Consider the following 17,658-nt stretch of genomic DNA (forward strand, 5'->3'; position numbering starts at 1 on the left):
CTTTTCCGTGCGGCAAATCCTCCAGAAATGTCGTGAGTACCAGGTCCCTACGCACCATTTGTTCATCGATTTCAAGGCGGCATACGATAGTATCGACCGCGTAGAGCTATGGAAAATCATGGACGAGAACAGCTTTCCCGGGAAGCGCACAAGATTGATCAGAGCAACGATGGACGGTGTGCAAAACTGCGTGAAGATCTCGGGCGAACACTCCAGTTCGTTCGTGCCTGTTGTTCAGTATTGCGCTTGAAGGTGTTATGCGGAGAGCCGGACTTAACAGTCGAGGCACGATTTTCAAGAGATCCGGACAATTTGCTTGGTGGACGAGTTCGTCTACCTCGGATCCTTGTTGACGGCTGACAACAATGTTAGTCGGGAAATACGAAGGCGCATCGTCAGCGGAAGTCGTGCCTACTATGGGCTCCAGAAGAACCTGCGGTCAAGAAATATTCACCCCCGCACCAAATGTACGATGTACAAAACGCTCATAAGACCGGTAGTCCTCTATGGGCATGAGACGTGGACTATGCTCAAGGAGGACTTACAAGCTTTTGGGGTTTTCGTATGCCGAGTGCTAAGGACGATCTTCGGCGGCGTACAGGAGAACGGCGTGTGGCGGCGAAGGATGAACCACGAGCTCGCTCAACTCTACGGCGAACCCAGTATCGTGAAGGTAGCTAAAGCTGGAAGGATACGCTGGGCAGGGCATGTTGCAAGAATGCCGGACAACCACCCTGTAAAGATGGTGTTCGCTACGAATCTGGAATGGAAGCGGAGCGCAGCGAGCTAGGTGGATTGACCAGGTGCACCAGGATTTGGAGAGCGTGGGTCACAGTCGAGGATGGAGAGAAGCGGCCATGAATCGAGTGAATTGGCGAATTATTGTTGGCGAGGCTTTATCAAGATGATTGATGTAAAGCCAAATAAAAAATAAAAATAAAAATGGCTCTAAGGCTGTCAAGGATAAGTGATGAACTCTTTAAAACTTTAACAAATTTTGAACGTTGAACAGATTGTTTGTAAGCTAAAGAAGTTCTGTTCTCAGAACTTTTGTATTTTTCCATGTTCAATACAAGTCAACAGGTTATAGGTGAACGAAAATAAAAACGTTCCTGTTATAGTTTTGTGCCAAAATATCCCATTGCCCCAAGAATCAAATCACCGAGATTGAACTGACAAATAGTGCCGCCTTGCCAACGGTGGCATTGTCTCATTTTTTGGAAGAACCTGAATCAACGAAAAAAAAAAACTTCAACTCTGTGGCATATTCAGGTTATCCGAGATCGTCGAAGGAGCGAAAAAACAGGAGGTGCACGTACAGCTAACTGCACTGAGCATCAATACACAGATAGGTCCTGATGGGCTTGGCACATGTTCCATAGATAACAGACGTTCGCTATTATCATCGAAAACAAATCGATGATTCACTGACACATTATCATGCTTTGCACTGACTTTTGAATTAACGGGGATGTCTCGATTTTCAAGGGATCGTCAATATCCTAGTCAAAGTTGGCTTCAAACTGAATTCGCACGTCTAGGTCCCATCTCTGTGCATACACGGGGCAGTCGTTTTCCCTTTATTTGGTGCACAACCGAACACAGTTGTTCCATTTTCCCAAAGCTCCCATTTCCCGGGATCGTTTTGGACTTTTTTTTCCCCACAGAATCGAGTGACTGTGAGCATCGCCGGTTTCCAGTTTTTACCGCCCTGTTATCCGCTTGTCAGGTTTCGGTTGAAAATTGCATTCCCTGTCATTTGTAGAACGGCACTGTTGCATCGGGTGATGGCCGTCTTTGGGCGTCATCGAAGAAGTGTTTAGGCTCCCATGGGGAGGACCACCAGACCCCGTTTCGGAACCAGTTCTCGGTATTTCGTCCATCACGTTGCCGCTGTTTGACTTTCTCCGCAGTGCAGTCCCCACAATTGGCGTTCATTTCCTACAAAAGTTTTTTTTACTCATTCTGGCGGTTTCAAATTCGCCGACACATGTTTCGTGACTTTGGTTTGTGATGTGATTGGTTTGGGTATTGTATTCGAAACGTGCGGGAGCGACAGTAGTAGGACAGCATTCCCGGTCTATGATTGCAGCCTAACCAGGTAAAGACTGTCGTATCAGACATGATTTTTTTCGCTTAGTCAAAGAGAGAACGTTATTCAATGTTAGTTGGAACAACTCTATTGTAAGAAATTCGATCAAGTATTTTGGGATTTTTGGCGGCCAAGTGAAATCCAGTGTTGAACTGGACATCATGCAATTCTCGCGGAACATTACTAAAGGACCTATCTAACATTGAGAGGCTCTCTTTGTTTACTTTCTCTTTGTTGTGTTTTTTGTATGAAACGCTAGTCAAGGAAATTGACTTTCGATCTATAGTGAAAAACTTCCCAAAATCTTTAGTATTCCACTGTTATAATCGAAAGAGAACGAGAGAGGAGAGAATCTCTCATTTGTACATAGGTCCTTTAGTAATGTTCCGCGAGAATTTTTCAGTTTCGGCGTTAAGTCAGAGGGGACCAAGTACAAAACTTGGTAAAATTGGATTATTCTTCCATTAGATGCGAATTTATCTTACCTTCATTACACTTTGATCAGATTTGATGAATGTTGTAAACTGCGAGAGATATGTAATAAATTTACTTTGGATGATCAATAAAAATCGATAAACGTATGCAGTCAGAGTGGACTAAGTGCTTTTTACCATAATAGCGAAAATGATCAGCTCGCTGAGGAATGTGGGGAAATGGAAAACATTTCAAGAGATTTGTCAAATCTTTCGACATTGAATGATTCTTCTATTCATCCATCACAGAAACTCATAAATATTACTTAACTTGATGCATTTGATTTTGATTTTTTACCATTTACCATATTTGGATGGGTGGTCAGGAATTGCAACAATTTCTGTGTAGGCTGACCATAAGCTTATCGGATAAAAACGGGACAAATGAAAAACAAAAAGGGGCAATCTTAAAAGATGAAGATAATGCTCTCCTAGAGAAATCTCTACGTGAATTATTGAAACATTTATGAGAACTGCCTAGAAATGTATTCAATTATTTATGGTTAATATCTATATTTAAAAGTTTGACTTTAAAAATCGTTACAATTCTCAATGCAATTTTTTTGTTATTCCGGATTGGTAGAATTTGCCCTTGAGAAAAGATAGACGAAAATGTTTTTGTTAGGCCCTGATGGATGCGGTCTCCGACATTTTGGTCTTTCAATTTGAACACATTTTTTTCCACCAGTGCTAAGGGACCGCCCATAAATGACGTAGCATTTTTTCACTGACTTTTTATACCCCCTCCCCCCTCGTAGCATTTAGTCACAACCCTGGGAAAATACGTAGCATTTCAAGCAGCAACACCCCGCATCTCCCTATTATTTATTATTTGTTTTCCTTGGCGATTGGGCTAAAACGAAACATTAAAATCCAGAAATTCTAAGCAAAGTTTGATATTAATTGATATTATTACTTATTAAAAAGTCAGGATAATGGAACGAATAAAATAGTTTGAACAAAATTATTTCTTGTTTAAGTTACATAATTTTGGTTTAGTATTTTTGATGTCGTTACAGACGGATTCCATGTAAAATCGGTCAGTCACAGAACTCGACCATCTTCGATTTAGATTAAATTTTGCACATGTTTTTGGTATGGTAGAATAAGTGTTTTCCATAGAAAAATTGATCATTTTGACTCAAGTGTAACTTCTGAAAATAGCCTATAAATTATTGCATGTAACTTATTTGAAAAATTCTAACTCCGAAACTGTTCATTTTAGAGAAAAATGTTCTATGAAGAAGTTGTAGTGAACCGTTTGGACTATAAGAAGAAAATATACACTGAAAAAATATTTTATTTATTTTCATAGAAAAATCAAATATTAAACTTAAATTTTAAATTACACAAAAAACCCATTTTTAATTTTTTTTTTAAATTTTGACCATAGAATCTTGATAGTTAAAAGATGTTTAGGACAAAGTTTCATGATGGAGAAATGTTTAATAAAAAAGTTTTTCTAAGAACAACTTTTGGTCGATTTTCAAAAATTTGATTTTTTGTCAAAATAAATACGTTCTGATGATACAGTAAGCATCTTGAAATGATTCCAAGCCATAATGATTATATGGATAATTTCTCTAGAAGTAGCCATTTTCGAATTATATCGAGTTTAATGCAAAAAATATTGTTTAAATATTAAAATAGGCCATTTTCATTAGTTGTTCGTGATTCTTTATCAAGGAAAATAAGTAAGTGAAAAGAAATATGGTCTTAACTCTCAAAAACGTATTATTATTAATGGAGAAACGCGAATAACTAATAAAAATGGCCTATTTTAATATTTAAACAATATTTTTTGCATTAAACTCCATATAATTCGAAAATAAGTACTTCTAGAGAAATTATCCATATAATCATTATGGCTTAGAATCATTTCAAGATGCTTACTGTATCATCAGAACGTATTTATTTTGACAAAAAATCAAAATTTTGAAAATCGACCAAAAGTTGTTCTTAGAAAAACTTTTTTATTAAACATTTCTCCATCATGAAACTTTGTCCTAAACATCTTTTAACTATCAAGATTCTATGGTCAAAATTAAAAAAAAAAAAATAAAAATGGGGTTTTTGTGTAATTTAAAATTTAAGTTTAATATTTGATTTTTCTATGAAAATAAATAAAATATTTTTTCAGTGTATATTTTCTTCTTATAGTCCAAACGGTTCACTACAACTTCTTCATAGAACATTTTTCTCTAAAATCAACAGTTTAGGAGTTAGAATTTTTCAAATAAGTTGCATGCAATAATTTATAGGCCATTTTCAAAAGTTACACTTGAGTCAAAATGATCAATTTTTCTATGGAAAACACTTATTCTACCATACCAAAAACATGTGCAAAATTTAATCCAAATCGAAGACTATCGAGCTCGATTTCTATTTTTTTCGACTCATTCTGGATGGAATTCGTCTACAGTGAAAATCTAGAACAAGTTTACAGCTGTATATTTACAAAAAAAAAAAACAAAGTAAAAATCTTCATTCGGATTGACAAAGCTAACAGTAATGATAGGGTTCAAAATATTTTATAATGTACAAATCACAGAATTTTTGTTAAATCATTTGTGGTTAAGAACCAGATTTCAGTGAACATGGTCAACAAAATACCTTAATTTGGAATGGATCTTCATCATTATCATCTAAATTAAAATCCATTTAGCAAACAGTGGCTAGACAGAAAAAGTAAAACAGTTGTAATATTAGGAATCTTTTGAAAATCCTAGCGAATTGTATGCAACCACCTTTATTGATATTTCAACTAATCTTCTTACATATTGAAACATTGAAATAATAAAAATGGAAATATCATTATAATGGAAATATCAATTATCGAGAAATGTAGAAAACTGAACAATAGGGCAATTTTGATAACACACGAATTCGATGTCCTCATTATTATTCGGATTGTTCGATCAAGAACGTTGACATATAAAAAAAATGAGTTGATCTTCTGCAACATATGCTTGATTCATTGAATAAGTGTCTTGTTTTACTATAATATATTGTTATAATAACGTTAATATTTGCGTAAATGAGCTATTGTGTTTTTTTTGAAGAATTAAAGCTCCATTAAAACATGAATAAACGATTGATTCTATGTCTTGTTAATATATAAGAAAACAATGTTTTCCAAGTCGATATAGCATTGATTTAAAATTATCTTACTAAGATTTTAATTTGATTATTTATAAATGAAAAATTTAATACGAGTACAATTCAATATTTACATAATTGTTTGAAGCTAAACAATCCATTTGATTGCATTTATCAAGAAGATTTCAAATTTCTTAGAAAATGTTGAATCTTGTATATATATGTTTTGAAGCTGAATCATGATTCAATAACTGAAGTTTATTAAGTCAAACAAAGAAGGTTGATAAGAAACAGTTTGTCAATTTTTTCAGCGTTGCTCTTTTCACTGACATGACTCAAAATGCTACGTCCGCTTGTTGGGTACCATCCCTCCCCCTCGTCACACATCGTCACAAATTTGTAAAGAGCCCCCCCCTCCCCCCAAAAATGCTACGTCATTTATGGATGACCCCTAACAATTGTTTGTTTGCTTGTCTCGCAGGAAGCAATTTTTCAAGATGCACACTTAAAATATTTCACACAAATAGAGAAACTTTAAAGTAGATGGAGTACCGTGTACCTTTTAATTCCGCTCCTAAATGCTTATCTTTGACAGATACGCGTATTTCGACTACCACTTGCAGTCTTCTTCAGTCGTCAGTTACTTTAAAGGTACACGGTACTCCATCTACTTTAAAGTTTCTCTATTTGAGATTCTGCTCAGAGGATTCGAACATTCATTAAAGATTTCACACAAAGATTTTACAGTTTGATGCAGACAATAAGTCCTATAAACCAGCTGAATCGGATAGTTTCTGATCGTATTTTAGTTTAAAATATATTTCACAAATATCTGAAAAAAAGACGGGGTTGGTGGTCTGATGGCTACCGCTTCTGCTTCATATGCAGAAGGTCATGGGTTCAATCCCAGGCCCGTCCATTTCCTCGTACTTTGTAGTTGTATATCTCTCACTTGCTTCTGTCTTCCATTCTAAATATATCACACTCCGTTCTGTCTTCCATTCTAAATATATCACACTCAAACTATTCGTTCATAGCAAACGCTAGAACCAGAGACGGACGAGAAACCGTTTCCCTAACGCTTCCTACTTCCACGCGCACGCCTGATACATAGGTAGTCTGCTAACCACAAAAGCAAACCTCTCTGCCATGCCTTTCCCCCAATCCATACACTCCCGCATGAACTGGCGTGGATGCAGTGGAATATACGGTCTACGTGGGAGTCAGTTCAATGCATCATCAATTCCTCCCCCTTCCCCTCATTGGTCTGCATTCTGACGTGGCAGGTGCCATTGTTGCCTAAAAATAGAAGATCACCAGCACTTATACACTGAGGATGCCTGTTAGTCCCAAGCAGTCATTCGGTTGGTTCCTTGTGTAAGTGCAGCTGATCTGGCGATACTGGAGTGCATCCACGGGCGGCCAATCAAGCTCAAGCTCAAGCAAATATCTGAAAAAACATACGCATCAATAAGACCAAGTGGAACGTTCCTTCAACACTTTTAACAGTTTTTGTGTCACATAAAATGCATATTTTGTTTTAGCGTGACGAAGTAATGATCACACACTCCTAGGCATACTCGGATCATTTTGATGAAAATTTAGGCTTGACAGCAGCCTGGCAGCTTGTTGATATCCAGTTCGCATCCCCTAGGTTAGGCCTATCAAATCAGGCTTATCGTAAATTGTGCATGGAAAAATACACTCTTTTCAAATGAATTGCGTATCAGTAGTAAAAAAATCATTGCATAATTTATAAAAATGGAAAAAAAACCTGGAGACTTCCTAGCAATTCATTGAATGATTTCTCAAGAATTCGATCTATAAAAAATCCAATCATGAACGTTATTTCAATCGGTTTTCAATTTACTTATATATATTTTACTAAACAGTTCATATATTCATTATCTTAAAAGTTTTCACTGCAAAAACATGATTCTGGATTAGTAGAACCAGCCCACAAGAAAAAGTAAGACGATATGATGATCAAATCATTAAACGTATTTTTTTTTCAACTTTATGTTTTTTTGATAAACTTTTTTCTGAAGATAAATTTAATCAATTGCGTATTAAGTTAAGGTAGAATTGTTGCTCAATATAATTTATTTTTAAATACCATTGATACACAGCTCGATTTTGTTCAAAAAATGATCAATACAAATAGTTCAGCTAAAAATTTAAGCTCTCTTGTACCTAGAGTAAACCTGGGAGGGAGGCACAGATACTACACACAAAATATTGAACAACACTTTTCCAAATTGCAAGATAACTTCCACTCAATCAAACGACAATCAAGGCAGGCTTGGGAAAAATCGCTAGTTTTCTTTTGATGTGTACCTGCGATTTTTCTGGACAAACTTGGAAAAAGGGCCATAGTTTTATGTGCATTTAATTTTAATTTTGATTGAAAAAGAGTAAAAAGATGCGTGTTCCAGTACTTTATTTTCAATCAAATTAAAAGGTGCTATCGTGGCATTACTTTTGGGTGTGCTGGAATTTATTTTCAATCGATTGTTGTCAACTTTGTTGAGAGATCGCAGTAGGCAGTGCGCGCGAATGGATGTGTTGAAAATTTATCTGTCACGTTTTTATCGTCTCCATAAATTACTAAATTCGGCTGGTGAAAACAGTGAACCGACTGGTGCAGTTTGTGAAAAAAAATGTCTAGCGAAAATGAAACGGTTATTCTGCACGCGTTCTGTTGGGTTGTGTTTCGGTCTGGAGAGCCGGACAGCGGATCGGGCTGAGGGCTTGATCGAATGCTCGCTCGCTGGTGGTGACCAATCGATAAGGTTTTCTGCTTGAGAGGCTGTCTGGATCTCTAGATTTGTGTCTTGGGAGTTTGGGTTTTGGCTTCGTTCCATCTTCACTAGGTTCTCGCGTTGCCGGAATGATATTTTCGTTTTGTGAAACGAGCATGCTGATTAAATTAGCTACAGCTCCTCAATCAAGGGTGGATGAGGATAAATTTACTTAGCTCGTTTCATGCTTTTATTTTAAATGTAAAACATATTATGGAACATCTATATATTATGACAACGGTAGGAATGTTACTTAAATGAATTGACTTAACAAAATATGAACAGTTCGTCACTGCAAGTGTCGACATAGACTCTTGTACATTAACGAGTGCGTCAAGAAAGCCCGAGCAGTCGTCAGATGTTTTCCCTCTCGGGTCGCGCGCCTATTTTCTCTGTGTGTTTTTATATAGCCGAGCAAACGAGTGAAGCTGAAAGTGGATTGTTGCTGCTCAAGGATGACGGATCAATTGGTGAGCTCGTTTCATGCTACTATATCTAATCTATAAAATATGTATGATTGCACCTTTAATCGTTACAACGGTGAGACGTAAATATGATTTTTCAACAAACTATGAAAGGTTCGTCACTGTGAGTGTCGACATAAACTCTGATTCATAAATTATTTACGCCCAATTTTTTTTTCTCAAAACACCTTTTTCCTTTTACTTTTATTTTTGTAATTAAAAAAAAACTTTGAATGGTTAGACACTACGAGTGTAGACTTGCGAAAGGTTCACTTTATTCAACAAACTTTGATAGGTTCGTTACCTCAAGTGTCGGCATAATTTTTCTCTACATAGATATTGTTCACACCAAATGAAAATATTATATTTACATATAAGCATATTTATAGCTCACAAATAATTATTTATCATGGTCTAATCGCTTATCAAAGTGAATCCTGTGACCCAACGATCCTCCCCATTAACAAACATTCCTCCCAGTAACCTTTGTGGAGATGCAGAGGCAAACACGGTCTCCAAATAGCAAAGGTTACACACTAACATTCCTTCCCCCAATCCCACCTGACTGCAAGGACGTGGCCGGCGCCGTTATTGACCATGTATAAATAGAGGCACTGAATTATGCACACTGAAGAAGATTATGGCCAATCCCAGCCGATCTTCTAGTTGATTCTTTGTGCATTTTCACTGACCTCGGTCAATCACGGAATAGCAACCATTGATATGTGTAGTCAGCTAAGATTGTTGTCAACTTTGTTGAAATGCAAAAATATGTTTTGATCAATTACGCACTTTTCATGTTTGTCCATTCTTTAAGATCTGGGCTCACAGTGACAATTCGTGACAGCAGAATCTCGGCTCACTATGACGTACATAAATTTTGTATCGGTTTCTCCCTCCCAGGAGTAAACTTATTGTTCCAATGGTAGCACTGCTAAGAGAAGCTAATTCTATTTAACAACATAATTGATGAAATAAGAACTTTTTACACCAATTGAAAGCACATGAAGAAAAATGAAAAAGTTTTGTAAAACTTAAAATAGTGGTACAAGCGATAATAAATACTAAAATATGATTTTTCGAAAGTTTCATATTTTTTCAACAAAGCTAAGATAAATAGCTTTTAAATGATGTAAAGATAGTGCCGCTGGCTCTATTATCCGATTTTATATGAATATTTGTTTTTAGCTATGCGGCTATTGGTACATCGACCCTACATTATATCGATAAATGACCACAATTGGACAAATAATATAAATAAGCGTTTCAAGAAAAAAAAAGTTTAAAAATAAATTTTGTAAAACAAATTCTGGAAAGAGATTGAAAATAAGTTCATTCGCTGGACTTATCTACAAAATAAGTCTTCCCAAATTTAGCCTCAATTATAAATTGAGAGGGACCCAGATAGCCGTTGCGATAAACGCGCAGTTATTCAGCATGACCATGCTGAGGGTCGTGGGTTCGAATCCCGCTGGTCGAGGATCTTTTCGTAAAGGAAATTTTCTCGATTCCCAGGGCATAGAGTATCTTCATACCTGCCACACGATATGCCACATGCAAAAATGGTCAATCGGCAAAGAAAGCTCTCAGTTAATAACTGTGGAAGTGCTCATAAGAACACTAATCTGAGAAGCAGGCTTTGTCCCAGTTGGGACGTAACGCCAGAAAGAAGAAGAAGAAGACAGATTGATTTTAGAAAATGATGCTGTTTCATATGTAATATTAACAATACCGCAACAACATCCTTGAACTGTCTTTAATTTTTGTTTCCTATATAAACAAAAATTAGCTAAATGAGACCCAATCATTATTTGAAAATCTACTAAAATTGGCATATGTATGAGCAAAACAAATACATAAAGATAATCAGAAGCATATGTTGTCTACAAATTAGTTCAACTTTGAATGAGAAACTGATAACTATTGAAAAAATATTAGGACATGAAACACTGAAATCGAACTCTATATTAATATTATAGTATAATATTAAACTATATATTACTTATTTTCCGTTTTTACTGTTGTGTAATACGCAGTGTTGATTCTAATTATCAAAAAAACGGAACATTTTGAGCATTTTTAATAATACGACGGGACAGCTCGTCAAGGCGATGAAAACGGTACTGGCCCGTTAAATACGGGACGTATGGTCAGCCTATTTCTGTGCAGACAGAGCGGACCAAGTGTTAAAAAGCAATAAACTGCTTGATTGTTGCATTTTTTCGAGTCAATTTCAAAGTCCGATAGAAGTTTGTGGTAGTTCTATGGTGTATGTATGAAATGCCATACTGCCGCTTATTGGACCAGTATATTTTGGCCAGTACTCAAGATTTTCACTTGGTCCACTCTGACTGAACGCATATTTCAATATTTCTGGTCTTGAAGGCCCTGACCCTGCAAAACCTTAAATTACAAGCAATCGTAATGCCACTGATTTCGGGATTGACGATAAGGATTATTGAAGAATTTGCGGTACTGATGTCGAAGAATGTTGGAAATCTGTTTATCTTAGAGATATGCACTCAGTTGGGCCATGCAAGCATTAAATGATTGTTATTTTCCTAGAAACTGTTCAGTCAGAGTGAACCAAGTACACATAGTCCATCAAAAAATCGTTCTATCAGAGGTTTGGATTATGGTTTTTCATGATTATCACTTCACGTTATATTGTTTGAAGATAACACAAAGATGTGTGGAAATATTGAACCAAAATTTGAACGAGTTCAAAAATAATAAAGCGTTAGACTTTAAGCCCATTTTTCTCAAAATATGAAAAATGTCACTTGGTCCACTCTGATTTAACGCCGACCAATTGAACACTAAAATAGTCGCAAGTCAAAAATGAACTTAAACGAGAGCAGGAGCATGAGAAACAAAGAGTAAGTGTAAAAGTTGCAGAGTCAAAGCAGTTCACAGTTAGCTGTATTTGAACTAAGTTTTGAACGTTTTGGCTAAATGATTCATTCGGCCTTGGACTGAAGTACTTCGGCCTAACGACCCGACACTAATCGATATGGAGAGAAAGGTTATACATAGTAAGAACTCAAAATCACGAAAAAGAAGTGAAAGGAATTGTACAAAAAGAAGAATAAAAGGTAAAGGAAAGAAAAGAAGAAGTGAAAAGAAATGAAGAAGAACATGCGATAGCTTAGCAAATTAAAAAAAAAAGAGCGGATTAACATTCAAATTGTGTAATCTGTGACAGACGGACGATAATGAACAATAATGGTTACAATATTCATTGCTGGGGCATAATTGTGTGTCGGTCGATGTTGCTAGATGTATGAATTGAGATGATGTTCAGAAATCGCACTCGGATACCAACTTTGGGTGGGAGTACAAAATACATCGCGAATAAATGTGTTGACCGTTACATTCGAGGGAAGGGTTTTTTTTTGGGATTACTACATATAACGAAAGGGTTGTCTTGTGTTGCCATTCCAATACCGTGGAGCACTTGCGGGTGGGAATTTATTGGGGAATCGCTTCCTGATGACGACATGAGGATGGTCGAGATTCCAGATGCGATGCGGTACGCCGAAAACATACCCATGTTGGGAGGTTTTGTTTGGTTCTGCGAAGTTGCCCGAGCAGGCGGAAAAAGCTGCATAAGATCATATTTTATTGTTATAACTGACGATCATAATCAGATATTGGTCTGTTGGAGAAAAGACATAGTAGATCAAAAATAATTTAAAAAAATAATGTGGAGGAGCTTGTTTCGAGATATGATTCTGATATTCCCGTCTGTCCGGGACATGAGGAAGGGACACCGATTTCGCGACGTGGAGGTAAATATTTAAAATCGTCCTTTTTTCTCCGTACTTGTTCCATAGCATACAGAACGGAATGGGTTCAGGTCAGGCATGTGTGATAATGTTTTTCCCCCCGAGGTGGGTTATTGTAATTAATATTGCTGTCGTGTTCGTTTTGGGATTTCGTCCTGAAAATGATGGCGGCGATGATGACCATTGGGGAACCGACGAAATAAGGAAATAATTTATGCAAAATACACTTTTTACTGTAGGATTACGTGTTGGTCAATATAACCCGAATGGAAGCGGATGAGATTAGTGTTCACACGTGATTTAACAAGTGTGATTCGAAAAAAGACCCCCGTATGGGGACATGGTTAAAGGTGCGAACTTTGGAAATTAGTTCTCTGTTGTACTTCTAATGAATGTCTTTATTATGTGGTGATTGGGTAAAACTTCATACAAACTGATGGTTTTAACAGTTATTGACAAGAACCAATGAGAATATATACCTCATTGGACAACAACAACTAGTGTGTTCTTGTTGAACATACATTACTCAAAGCTGGATGGCATCACTCTCTATGGCGGGATCTGCTTGAGGGCTGATCTTCTTCTTCGAGCGCCAGTTCTGGTTGATTGATCTGGATATGAACGCATCCGACCAGTGGCGTAGCTAGGGTTTTAGGGGCCCGGTGCGGAGGTAGATTTGGGGGCCCCTCAAAAATAGGTTTGCAAAAAATGTCTTATTAGCTTACACATACCTACATATTTAAGTCAAAAACGTTTAATATTAAAAAAACGTGATTCAAAGGTCAAAATATATTCTGCTAGTAAACATTTACCCATACGAGGACTTAGCCAGGAAGTCCGTCAAGGAGTAATTTTTGATGTTATGTCTTGTGGAATCAAAAAATATCTATGAAGCAATTGCTGCAGAAGTTCCTATAAATTTATGTTTTAAAGGATCTTTAAAGATAAATATCTTTATTTAAGAGATTTGCAGCCCGAGGCTGGCTCATCACTTTTCTTGAAAAAAATCTTGGATTACTTTCTGTATGATGTACGGTGTTTAGTAGTTTGCTTACGGTTATACCTAGATAAACGCTTTAAAGGCTTGTAGAAAAATATCTCAATTCATAGGAAAATAGCTGATAAAACGGCTCTATTTTAGTATTACGCAAATCACTGAAATTGTTTTGTGGTTTTTGAAGCAGATCTAGGAGGCAATCAAGATTAAATATTGATAAAATTTTGGAATATACCATAAAAAACATGCAGGAATTCTTCTGAAGTAAAAATATTTTCCTGGAACTCTGTCAAAATTCCTTAAATTTGTGGATTTTTTTTTAATCTTGAGAAAAACTTCTTATAACAGAAGTCTTGTAGGAATATATAAAAAAAATCTTGAAGAAACTGGTAGAATCTCTTAGAAGTTTCTGGGAATATTACTGCTTTTATCACTTGAAGGACTTATTGTAGTAATGAATGAATCCATGAAGAGCTGTCTGGAAAAATGAGGGACGTGTTTAAAAGGATTTCAAATTATCTGAGGAATTCAAACTTCTGAGATAAATACCAGATGAAAATACTTAAGAAAACCACGGAATTTCTTGGCCAACGGTACGCCAAGAAATCCCTCCAGTGATTTTCAGAGGGCTCCTCAGTGGAATTTTTAGTTAAAACCTTGATAAATTCCGAGAATGATTTCTGTAGGAGTTCTTGAACGATCCTTGAGAAAATCCGGATATAAATTTTAGGATTTTCCGTGGCAATTTAATTAAAAATCCCTCAATGAATTTACACCCATACAGGAAAGATAGATAGATTATTACTAGCAATATGTGTATTTCTTTCAAAAATTATTAGAAAACTCCTACTGGCATTGTTTAGAATAGTATGTACAGTTTCTACATGAAAGCGCTGGAAAAAGTTCCTTGGATTTGTTGCTCATGTTTATTCCGAAGAAATAAGGATTTTCTGCAAAAATTCCTGAAAGAATTCCAAAATGAATAATTGAAAATATTTTCTCTTTTTTTTTCAACGAAATCTTAAAGAAATCTCTGGATACGTTTAATAAAAAATAATAAAAATTCCATGGCATAATTTTATATAAATTATCAGGAGAAATGTTTTAAGAAATGCCCTGATGAGTTGTCAATTGAGAATAAGTTTGGATGGTTTAAAAATAAAATCTGGAAAATTTCAATATACATTCAACGTTTAAAATGAAAAAATAAATTAAAATTAGTAATATTAACTTTTTGTATTTAATCTGTTTTTGACATTTTTGTTATTTGTTCGAAACGCAACAAAATAAAAAGTTGCCGTGAACTGTGAAAAACCGTGTATCTGCACCGAAAAAAAATCTTAGCAGTAAAGTATTTTTTTAAATTTCTTTATTAGTATCATTCCAAACATTACATTCATTTCTTATATCTAGGTATTCTGTGTTAGACAACACTATCATCCTAATTTGGTAAAAAATAAATTTAAGATTTTATTAACATTTTGGTAACAACATATTACATTTGATTTGCCGTAGCAGTTCAGATTATTTACAGGTGAGTTGATTTCACCTGCTTATAAGAAAAAAAAACACGTTTTTAATCTACTTAACCTAAATATTTAACGCATTAATCGTTTCAATAGAAGATTGTAACGATTTTTGCCTGAAATTATTAATTATTTTATTTGGCATTTGTTCCAATGTTTCAACATTGTATATTCTATGTAACTCATTGGTACTATACCAGGGGGGATTAATTTTTTTTAAATTCTCTGCAGAGCTTTCTTCCTGGTATTACAACAGCTAGTCCATATTGGTACAGCATGCAACATGGCTGGCCTGAATTTATGACATTTATGATACAAAACATAAGACAACAACAACCTTAAAGAAAAATATTTTGTATTGGTCTTAGAAAAGCAAAGAATTTTGTCTGTTTTTTTTAACGAATTTAATTTAATTTCATAAAATAAGAGCAATTTTTTTATATTTTTGAAGAATAATTCTGAAAAAAATAAATTGACTTGTTTTTCATATGAGAGTTAAAGTTAATTTGTTACATTATATATTTTTTCAAAAGATGAAGAGGGTGTGTGCCTCTGTGGAATAGATATTCATAGAATATAACTCAAAATTATTGTTTATCCTTAAAATTTTAATAAATGGACCCATGGTATTCATTTTTCAACATCATTTTTAAAAAATAAAATAAAGGTTGTTAGCATGATTGATAAGCTTGTTTTTGAATTTAATCCCAATATAAGGTAATTGTAATAAATTTATATGCAAAATATGTGCATTGAAAAATCCAAGAGCATTTCAACCCATTAATAAGTCCTCAAACAGCATGGAAAAGGTCGCTTAACATGCACAGCGAGCGGACAATATAGAGTTTTTGAAGGTATACTTTTAAAGGAATAATCAAACATTATCAAGAGAAGAAACCAAAATACTATTTCACATTCAATTCTTAACTCGTAAATTTTACCATTAGGTTTAAAAGTCAAAGATCTTTCAACCTTATTCGGAGTTAAAAAATACCTAGAGATTCTAACAAAAAATAATTTGAAACTAATTGATATCAAATTACTTATTCAATTAATTCGAAAGAGGAGGACGTTTTCAGCGCAAAGAGGACGGGGGGACATATGAACAAAAAGGAGGACATGTCCTTCTAAAGGATACCGTTTGAACGTGTTTTGAACAGAAAAACTGCTTTTGAAGTTTCGATGATCACGATGATTACGATGAAGGAGCGTTGACCGTTAATATTTTTCGCGCCCTCCGTAGTGGTCTCGGATTTAAAAGAAAATTGATATTTGCATCTGCCTAAATAGTCGACCTAAAGTCGTTGGCTTACTCATTCTACATGCTTCTAAGAATATCTCGAACATTGAAATTTGAACAAAATGTACACCTTTAGCATTTGACTCATGTATATACTATTGAGAAGGTATCTGTCAAATTTCTAAAATGAGTTATTAGAATTACATTTAGAATGGTTAATATCGTAAGAAAATATATACAGGGTCAAATTTCACCAATGCTCCAAATTTCTTGAGGCCTACAAACTTGGTTAGATTTGATTGGAAATCAGAATTCATGAAGTACCGTTTTGAATCATATTACGGACACTTAAGGCCTTAGTGAAGTATAACTCAGCATAGACCATACAAAATAAATCATTCTGTATGATTTCTCAGCGTTATCGAGCGTCGGATACCCTTAACTTTCGAGTGGTGGGTAAAGAATAAGCTTCTGCAACTTAAATAATTTTAAATAAATCGAAATGTGTGGCCTTTTCATGATTCTTATTCCGGACGCTTCCTCACTTTTGCCTCATATTCCGGACACTTTGATTCGAATTCCGGACAGCTCATGGAAATCATGATTAGAAAAGTCAAACCATCAGTTGAAGTCGTCAAGCCACTACAGAGACGTCTAAGGCAGGTGGACATTATAAGTTTGCATAGATTTCTTTAGAACAAGTTTATTAAAACGAACCTTGAAAATGAGAACTTTTGAACAGCAAAAATTGAAACATTTCGTGTGAAATGTTTCCCATACAAAGTGGAGTGTCCGGAATTTGAAGCTGTCCGTAATATGATTCAAAACGGTATTATATATTCCGGACACTCTTCTTTGTATGGGAAACATTTCACACGAAATGTTTCAATTTTTGCCGTTCAAAAGTTCGCACTTTCGAAGCTAGTTTTAATAAGCATTTTTCATAAATATTGATGCAAATTTTCAATGCCCAACTGCCTTAGACGTCTGTTAAGTGGTTTGGCGATTTCAATCGATTATTTGACTTATCTATTTATGATTTTCATGAGCTGTCCGGAATTCGAATCAAAGTGTCCGGAAATCAAGGCAAAAGTAAGGATGCGTCCGGAATAAGAATCATGGGGAGTCCACACATTTCCATTTATTTAAAATTACTCAAGTTGCGGAATCAAAATCTT

Source organism: Aedes aegypti, unplaced genomic scaffold (genome assembly GCF_002204515.2).
Source record: "Aedes aegypti strain LVP_AGWG unplaced genomic scaffold, AaegL5.0 Primary Assembly AGWG_AaegL5_hic_scaff_929_PBJ_arrow, whole genome shotgun sequence".
Lineage (NCBI taxonomy): Eukaryota > Metazoa > Arthropoda > Insecta > Diptera > Culicidae > Aedes > Aedes aegypti.